This window comes from Parus major, chromosome 12, assembly GCF_001522545.3.
Source record: "Parus major isolate Abel chromosome 12, Parus_major1.1, whole genome shotgun sequence".
NCBI classification, from domain to species: Eukaryota; Metazoa; Chordata; class Aves; order Passeriformes; family Paridae; genus Parus; species Parus major.
Window position 1 is genome coordinate 18,857,298 of NC_031781.1, and position 8,117 is coordinate 18,865,414.

The following is an 8,117-nucleotide window of genomic DNA, read 5'->3' on the forward strand; positions in this document are numbered from 1 at the left end:
AGGATGAGGATGAGGATGAGGATGAGGATGAGGATGAGGATGAGGATGAGGATGAGGATGAGATGAGGATGAGGATGAGGATGAGGATGAGGATGAGGAGGGGGATGAGGATAAGGATGAGGAGGGGGATGAGGATGAAGATGAGGATGAGGATGAAGATGAGGATGAGGATGAGGATGAAGATGAGGATGAGGATGAGGTGGGGATGTTCCTGGTGGGGATTTGGGGCTTGGCTCCACTCAGAGAGGAGCAATAGGGGCAGGGTTATCACCCAGCCAGCCAAGCCCCCGGGGCTGGGGATGTCTTCCAGGAGGAGAAAAGTTACAGGATGAACTCCAGAGAGAAAACAGACTTAAAATTAAGTTTGGGGTTTCAAGAAGAAGGAGTGGGTGAGCTTGTTTTATTGGGTAATATCTGAAAGCCTGCAGGGCTGGAGGGCTAAAATATGTGCTGCTCCTTTCCTTGACAAATGGTTCATATTTCCTTCAGAGTTGAGTTTCTGCCAACAGTTCCTGTACCACAGGGTTAAACTTCAAAACACAGAGCAGGAAAAAATGTTTTTTTGGTGGTTCCTCAAAGACCTATAAAACACAGGCCAAAATCCACCCATGAATCAAGTCCTTGAATACTTTGTTCCTCTGAAAATTCATCTCATATCTGCACAGACCTGGGCTTGAACACAGCCGAGGGAGCCATTGCTATCATTTGATAACTAATGATAAGCCTTTCATCCCCAGCAGGGATTGAGAGGATCAAGTGTAAAATGGGTTCCTGAGGATGCTGATTTGAACCCTAACCTGATTCCTGACCCCAGACCAGCAGAGCCCGGTGATTCACAGCTCACAACACTCAGGATAAGCCTTTTGTCTTTGGAGAGATGGCTTTAATCTTAACTGCAGGGTTTTGTGGTCAGCCCTGGAAACAGCTCCTAAGCCTGGAGCTGTGCTGGTCCTGTTGTCCCCCGGGGTCACCCCAGGGGACTGACACAGCCATCAGCCCTCGTCCTGCATGGCTGAACCCACAGCCAGCCCCTCCAAGCTGCACATCCCTGCCAGCACAGGTGGCTCTGCTCCTTGTGATGTCCCACAGCCCTTCCTGGGAGCTCCAGGTCCAGCCCTTCCATCTCCTCCTGGGACCTCCCCTGTCCCTGCCCGCTGCCACCACTGCCCCGAGTGTCACAGGCCAGCCCAAGCCCTCCCTCCCCAGGACTGCCCAGGCTCCCTCAGCCCAGCCCTGTGACCCCCAGGCCCCCATTCTGACCCCAAATCCCACTGGCCACAGCTGTGATTCCCTGGCCCACATCCATGCCAGAGCCAGCTAGCAGCAACTGCTCCCTCTGCAGACATCCCCAAATTAATCCCTGTGGCCCCAAGACTAAACATCACCCACCTGTGTGTGACTGTTCCTAAATGAAATGCATCCAAATTCACAGAGCACTCTTCAATAAATGCCTTCCCTGCTTTTGTGGTATTTTTATAACCTGCATCTCAAGTGCCTTTCTAGTGCATCATCCCATATATAATGAAGAAATACCAGACACGGATATAACACTGGAACAGATGCTCCTACCACCCAAATGAATAATTTCAACATTAATTCAAAAATCTTTAGAGCAGTCAGGATGCCAACATGCAGAGGATTATCAGCCAAGGGAAGAGAAATTTAATGTATGCAGGTAAAGGCAAATTTGTTTTTCATCAGCACCACAAACTGAACTGGGTTCCTGTAGGTCAAACCTGTAGCAAGTGTTTCTTACAAGAAAAAAGGTGGAGGTTTTATCTCAGACTTACATTTTGTAAATTCCTGTAAATGCTATTAGTTTTGGTGCCCTAACTAAATTATTCCCAGTTCACATTCGGTAATCAAACCTTTTCCATCAGATGCTGGCAGCTAAAGACAATCAAGTGCCATAGCTGACTTGTCTCGGGGTTTGAAGCTGGGGAGGATGGAGCCCTCCTGGAGCCAGCCCGGTGCCCGATGGAGGAGCTCCCCAAAATCCCTCAGCCAACACGTCTGGGAAGCCCAGCACTGATCCCCTTCCAGCAGGCTGCTTCTGCCTCACTCAGACTTCCCAGAAGATTATCACACTCAGATTTCTCTGAAGTCATCTTTTCCTTCTCCAGATCAGATAAAAAGCTCAGACAGGAATCCAGGGACTGGATGTGCCGCTTCCAAAGGATGCAAATTTTCCTCTCCTTATCACCCTTTGTACAAAACTATCATTAGCTGCCCATTATCCCAACACAAAGAGGAAGAATTCCTGCCAGGTGCTTCAGTGGGCTCATGTTAGATCCGGGGAGAAAGGATTTTATCAACCCAAAGGGACGGATTTGGGTTTTATCCGGATTTGGGTTTTATCCCTGGTGTCTCAGCCCAAGGCACAGCCCTTCCATTGCTGTCCCAGCTGCTTTCCCTCCATTCCAGACAAGTTTCTTCATCCCAGTAATCTGTGGAATGATCCAAGCTCTGGAGAAGAGGCACAAGGACACTCCCTGCCCTTGGTGTTTGATGGGGATAAGAATTACAAAACTGTTTTTGGTTACTGGCTGCTGTCAATCAACGACAGCCCCAATTACAAGGACGGCAAAGAGAGCACGTGGACACCAATAAATTCACAGGGATTGATTTTCACATCCCAGCACAGCAATAATACAAACTCCCATTCAAGGAGACCTTATTAACCAGCCAGGCTATGCAGCAGTAAAACATGAAATTGCACCGAACAGGAATGTAATCCCCATGGACCTTCTCCTTCCCCACAAAATTTTAGTTCAACATCGATTTCTTTATGTTGAACAAACACATCATGAGGCTGAAATGAGATAGGTGGATTCATCCTGAGCCTTTTTCTGCTAAGAAAAAAAAGGTAGGAACAAGGTGAGAGAGCCCTGTAATTACTGCTCCAGGATTCATTTCATTCATTTGCAATGCAGCTCCCTCCTGACCTCACAGACACACCACGGCATCAGCTTGGCTTGCTCCATCTCCAGTGGGGCAGCCAGTTTCAGGATACTGGAATGAACTGGAAGTTGAGAACCTGCAGTTTTTATTGCTGAAGTTACCTAGTTTTGCTCAGTACCTCTTGCCTCTCATCCTTCCTCACAGCATCCCCACAGGAACAGCTCTTGGTACAGGGGGAGAGCGAACTGGAGGAAGAAAAGGGCCTTGGTTTCCACCCACAAAATCCTGGGCAAAAGCTGGAACACCACATTTGTCAGCAGTTCTGTGCCATTCTGCTGCAGCACTGAGCTGGAACCCCACAGGTCCTGTCGGGGCAGGGAGGATGAGCCACCTCGCTGGTTCTCAGGGACAACAAAATGCACTCAGGTCCCACTCACTGCTCAGCTCCTGCCTGCCTTTAAATCTGCCCAAATATCAGGGTGACTGAGGAGGAGGATGGGGAGAGTGAGGCCCAAGGAGTCACATCCTGCCAGCACTGCTGCTCCAGCTGCTGCACCTCTTCCAGCACAGACTGGCTGCAGTGAGACAGGTCCCCAGGCTTTTGTTCTGTGTTTTATACAACAGAGAGGAAATTCATCAGGAAAAAGAAAAGCAGCAAAGCCTGGAAAGCACCAGCCATTTCTAACCTGAGTGACAAAGGCTGAGCACTGTGAGACCTGGAGCACCACCAGTGAGAACGGGGACAAAACACAGAGGAGCTGGTGGCCCCGGAGCAGCCTCGGTGTCCCTGAAGGGTCATCTTGCTGGCTCTGAAATTGGATGGCTTTCAAACCATGTTTACCTCATTCTGCAATTCCAATTACTGCAAATTCTAGAGCAGGCAAAGCCTTTTTATTATTGCTGCCCAAGCACAGCCCCAGCTCACTGAGACACTGCCAGTTGAACCAACAAACCCAGCTGGGCAGGAAACACTGCCAGGACGTGGCTCCTGCTCTCCCAGCACCTTCCCACCCCTGACCAAGGCAGGAGAGATCCCATCCTGTCCCTCCTGCCCAGGGCAGCCCCAGCAGAGCCCCTTTCTGCAGGCTCTGGGGCTGTTTGTGGGCACAGTCAGGGCTTTTTCCCCCTCTCAGAACTGAGCCAGGCCGGGGATCAGACCTTCCCAGCACAGCACCCCTCTGCACCAGAGGGAACAGGCTTTATTTTAAGTAGAGCAATCCTTTCTTTTGTCACTGAAGTGGAGGTTTAAAATGTCTCTCTTGTAAATGTGCCAAAAATAAGAGCATAATTTATTCATTTCCTCTATGTGCATTTTGTTCCTGGTTATCTTTCCAACTCCTTGACTGCAGTGAAAAGTTAAAAAAGGGAAGAAAAGGAAAAAAGCACCTCTAAAGGTTAAAACTTTGAGCCAATTTCAACTTCAACATACATTAGAGCAGTGTATTTTTCATTCATTCCTCCTGGTGACATTTCAAGCTTTGTTACAAATCAATCAGCATTTCCAAAAGCATTTGGAGAAGCAGGAAACTACAGTGGCTACAAATCCTACAACATCTATTATTCTTGCTATTTCACTCGTTTGGATGAAAAACATTTCAAAGGTTATTTTAAAAGAAGCAGAGATTTCTCTGAAGTTTCATGACAGACAAAAGATTTCTGTGCAATGTTTCAACAGCAGAATAAACTTTAGCAATATACACAGAATTTATTTCATCATGAATTTGGTCAAGCATTCAAAAGGATGGAGCCTGGAAGAGAGGGAGGAGATACAAATAATACAACTCTGTAGGATGTGGAAATACTGGGAAGTAGGGAATGCACCTAAAAGTCATAAAATACAGATTTAAGGTGGAGGTTGTGAAGCTTCCTTCAGCGTGGTATTTATCACCCAAGGCCACAGAATCATTAAGATGAGAAGGACCTTCAAGATCATCAAATCCATCCTTCACACCACATCTCAAAGTGCTGCATCTGCTTTTTGAACACTTCCAGTGAGGTGACTCCAGCACTGCCCTGTGCAGCCCAATATTATATTCCAATATAATATAAATATATTATATTCCAATGCTCAACCCCTCTTTCAGTGAAGATCTTTTCCCTGATACCCAACCTTAACTTCTGCAGTGCAACTTCAAACCCAATGTATCCCAGCTCCCAGGAAGGAGCACCTCAGCTCCTGACAGCAATGTTGTCAGCCCAGTGTTGTGCCAGGAGCGTTCCCAGTCCAAGAGGATCAGTTCCCTTGGAAATCCAAGAGGGCTGTTTTACCTTCCCAGAGCCCCAGGGGCGGTGGCAGGTGTCCAGCAGCCCTGGAGAACGGGAAAAGCCCTCCCCAAATGACACATCTCCTGGTTTTCCCCACCTCCAGACAAGCAGAAGATGGCACTGTGCCAGCCTGGCCAGCGTGCACGGGGAGGACAGAGGTGCCACACGATGGATCAGCTCCAGCTCTGTCACCTCTGCTTTCCATCACACCAAAGGAGGAGGAAAATCTGGGCTTCAGAGTGACATTATTCTCTGTCTGGAGCCTGGGGAGCACCAGGGATGAGTCTGAGAAGATCCTTTTCCTGAGTGATAAGCAGCCCTTCCTCATTTCCCGCTTGCTGCCGCGCTTCCCGAGCCAGGCTGGGATAAAGCCCCCGATGGAGGTGGATAATGGGGTGACACCAGCTCACACAGCAGTGCTTGGAGCTGAAAAATGGGAATTCTGGACTCTATTGTCCAAGGGCCCCCAGCCCTGTGGCAGCTCCTTCAGCCCCTGCCCCAGGGGTTTCCAAACACTCCTGAGGAGGAAATGCAGACAGGTATTGCTGTGGAAATCAAAAATGCTGCCAGCGTTCTGTAACCTGTGCAAATAGATCCTCTCATGTCCCAGGATGTCTTATCCTCTTATCCAAATGCAAATGAGAAAGAAATTCCACTCTGCACCTCATGACTTGACAGGAGGGTCTCCCTGAGCCTTTTGGCACTTTAGTCTCTGTGTAAATCACTTAAAATCAATTCTAACTCCATTTTCCTTTGCAGAATTCATCCATGCAGGAATGAATAGAGTAAAACTTGCCATCAAACTTTGCTCAATCACACTCTGACAAATTTAAATTAAAGCCCCTTTTGCTAATACCTTTGCCTGTGATTCTTTAGGCGACATAAGTCACTCATGTGTGACACAGGGTATGGGCAGAGCTGAAGCAGCTCCACCATCAGCAGTGGGGAAAATAATAATAATTCATGGTCAGGAGATAAACTAGAAATGAATCCCCATTTAAAAACCCTGCACAGATGCCTCTAGCAGGTTCCTGCTTGTCTTTATGGTTTCATCAGAGCTATTTCTGTTCCAGGATGTTATATTTGTAATATTTTTTTTATTATGTAGGAAACAGCTTATTTGATCAATTTGCCCTATTTTTCTGTTCATGAATTTAGTGGGAGGTTAATCATTTCCCTGGGTTTACTAGAAATTACCTGCCAGATATAATTGCAGTAAATAAAACTTGTTCTGGAGCTCAGGCTTGTGTGGCTCAAAACAAATGCCTGCAATTACTGCGTTTGTGGAGCATGAGCTCAGGAGAGCAGGAACACGGGGAAGGAAATTAGTCTGGGGTCTTAAAAGGCACCTAAGGACTGCAAGTGCGTGTTCCCTGGCAGCTGGTCAGCAAATCCTCAGGGATATTCTGCTAAAAGCTGCCCTGGACAGGCAGCAGTGGCTGTGCTGGGCAGTGCCCTGTGCCTGCTCCCTGCACATCCCAGGCTGCTGGGGGAGCAGGGATGTGACCCCCAGGCTGCTGGGGGAGCAGGGATGTGACCCCCAGGCTGCTGGGGGAGCAGGGATGTGACCCCCAGGCTGCTGGGGGAGCAAGGATGTGACCCCCAGGCCACTGGGGGAGCAGGGATGTGACCCCCAGGCCTCCAAAATGCTCTCAGCAGTTGCTCAGTGCCCCTTGATCCTTCCTACACGCAGCAAAGTTCTGATATTTCCTTTAAATTTACTCTTTTCTGTCATAGCTTGAGCTGCCTCGACACGTTGTTAATTCGGGTGCCCTCTCCTCCACCTGTTGACAGCTCTGTCTCACACAGACACGTCTGGAAAATACTCAGGTCATGCATAAATCCTGTGTGTGACCTGCAGGGAGGGCTGGGGGCACCCCTGGAGCCCAGAAATCTGAGGGAAAAGCTGCATTTGTACCTCAGGACCCTGGGATCAGCTCTGATGTGTGGGGGCAGGAATGGATAATGAGGAATTTTTGCTTATTAAGAAAAGGATTTATTTTGGAAACGTGCCCCTGCATTTCTCTCAACACTGAACAGTAAAATGCACACACGAGGAGGGCAATTTCCTACAAGTCCCAGTCTGCAATTAAAAGAAAAAAAGGTCCTCTTTAGTGTTATTCCTAATAAATACTGCTTTTAGACTCTGAGCAGAATGCCTGGGAAATACTCTGTGTTCTTTATTGGCTTCCTAAAGCAAAAGCCTCCAAATCTATCCCCCAGCAAGAGCCATCTCTGAGGTTACACATCCCTGCACTCCCATTGCAATAATCCCTTTCACATTAAAAAATAATGAGCTTCATCTCATTTGCAGATTCTTAAAAGCACCGAATCCTGTGGTCACTTGGCAATAGGAACGCACATCTCATAAATAGTAAATGAAAACAGAGCTCTCTTACCTTCCCCCAGAAGCAGGGCTGAAAGCTGGGCAGTCCCACAGGGAAAGAGATTCCTTTCAGGAGGCTTTCATCCCGGAATGGCTGAAATTCCTGCCCAGGGAGGCTTGTTTGGGGGAAGACAGAGGATTCCCATGGCCATGGAAAATGTTTGTTTCACTATTCCTATCTCGATAAACATCTGTATAAACGCGATTCTTTCCTGGGGTGGAGAAGTGCCAGAGCTCCTGGTAAAACCCAAATCAGTCATTTTTATGGGGAACCTGCACAAATGCCTGTTTCACCAAAGAGGAAATTTGGGAAGCATCTACAGCTAAGCAGAACAGAGCAGCTCGCTGAAATGGGTGCCTAAAGGCAGCTGCAACCAGAGAAATGAGATCTATAATACAAGGCCTTGCCAAAAAATAGACTACTCTGTTTTCCCCCTTTCTTCCTAATATACTTGTGCACTTTCTGTTGTAATAAAACCTGCCTAGAACAGGCAGTCCCTCATTATGGATGTGTGTGTTGTGCCAAAGCCGTGGTCCAGCACTGAGGTTACTGCAATAATGTGCT

General features: G+C 47.9%; 1 long non-coding RNA gene across 1 annotated transcript in view; it reads right to left on the reverse strand.

Moving 5' to 3' along the window:
- The window catches only part of LOC107210173, a 63,742-nt gene extending 56,109 nt beyond the window's left edge, over nt 1-7,633 (reverse strand). Inside the window, exon 1 of the long non-coding RNA XR_001523865.1 lies at nt 7,566-7,633. This is a non-coding gene — a long non-coding RNA (uncharacterized LOC107210173). The remainder of the gene's footprint in view (nt 1-7,565) is intronic.
- Between the last annotated feature and the right edge of the window lie 484 nt (nt 7,634-8,117).